We start from the raw sequence: 1,859 nt of genomic DNA, 5'->3' as shown, positions 1-1,859 counted from the left end.
TTTAATTATTTACTCGATAATATAAATCTATGAAGTGAAAAGTTTAATTTTTTTTAAAAAATCTAAATTTGTGAAATGTTACAATATCTTTGAATATGACAGTAAAACAATATTTTACTAATCTTTATATATATAGTTACGATTTTAATAATGAAATAATAATTCGAAAATATATATATAGAAGAAGATACAAATACAGGTGAAAGTTTGAAATAATCTTTTCAATGAAAAAAATATACCGTAAATTTATTATGTTTTAAAAATTGATAGACACATATATATATTATAATATATACCAATTTAGAATTGAAAACAAAATATTTATATAAAAATAAATGAAAACAAAAATCAGCGCGGTTGCGCGGATCGAGATCTAGTTCAATATTAATCTAGATGTTTTGATTTCCCGATCTTAACTATATATTTAAGCAATAATTTTTAATAATATTAACAATAATCACTAAAAATTTTAGGGATGGATATTCAAGTATCCGTTCTAGTTTGATTAGAGTCTATTCGGTTAGGATATCTATTTGGGTTTGGTTCGGATTTATATTGGTTTCGGGTTTTTGGAGTTAGAGATTTAAGTTCCATTTGACTATTTAAAATTTTCATTTCGGGTTCGATTCATTTAAAACTACATAATCAAATTTAATAATTTAAAAATACTTTAAAGTCCAAAAATAAAATAATATAAATATATAAATTTGAATAATTTATGCCAAATATTTAAGATTAACATGAAATTAGTTATTTTTAGCTATTTGGATTGAAAACTAATAAGTATTTAGGGTATTTTTTGGTTTTTGAGTATTTTTGAATATATTTAGATATTTAGTTTTAACTATTTTTCACATATTTTGGATAATTTCAAGTATTTTGAGTATGTTGGATTTTTTTAGAATATAATATTTAAAGATAACTAATATATGTAAGTATATAATTTTTATTTAGGTATATAGGGATACCTGAAATATTTTGGTATTGTTCAGGTTCATATCCGGTTCTTCATATACCAAAATTTTGGATCTATTCGGATATTTTACCAATTTTGGTTCGAATTTGCTATGATTTTTGTCTTGGTTTAGATCACTTCTTTGGGTTCAAATATTTTTTCCAACCCTAAAAGTTTTAATAAGATTTTTTCTATCAATTGTATCATTTTATTTATCGGTTTTATATGAAAAAAATTATAATTCACGTTTTAACGCGGGTAAAAAATCTAGTATATGCTTATGGTCAAGTTCATATATTGTTTGAAGCTTCAAAAGCCGAGTCTAAAGAACAAATTGGAAGAACGCCAAAGGCATAATATTGATATATGGTGTTTTTTACATCATTGTATGTATCTTTTCTAATTGGTTTTCGGGTTTTTATCGAGTCTTTCTAGTCATTTCGAGTTATTATAGGTCTGGAGTTGCACTGGATAGGAGATGGACCAGTTGGAGCAAAAGAGGCAGAAAACAGTGCAATTTGGTGATTTTCACGCAGAACAGTCTGAAGTGACTATTTCCGATCTAGCGGAGCAACCCGAGTGTCTGTTCCAGCGGCAGAGATTTTTAAGGAAAATACAAGTTATCTCGGGATTTGCCCTAATCACCTCATATTTCTCTCCCAGGCGCCTGTGACTTCCATATAACTTCTTTTTCTGTTTTTCTATATTTTTCTACGTTATTTTCTACACAAAAACAAGACCCTAAAGCTCCATTGTTGGGATTTGCTACTTTGTAAAGGGAGAAGGCTTCATCTCTTTCGCCATAGAGAAGATTACCCTGAACCCTCTTTTTATCTCTTTTATTAACATGTAGTATTATTCAGAATTGATCTCTGTGTTTTCTTTTGTTACGATTGAGTAGTCG

This window comes from Brassica oleracea, chromosome C8, assembly GCF_000695525.1.
Source record: "Brassica oleracea var. oleracea cultivar TO1000 chromosome C8, BOL, whole genome shotgun sequence".
NCBI classification, from domain to species: Eukaryota; Viridiplantae; Streptophyta; class Magnoliopsida; order Brassicales; family Brassicaceae; genus Brassica; species Brassica oleracea.
Note: the sequence above shows the minus strand (reverse complement) of the source record.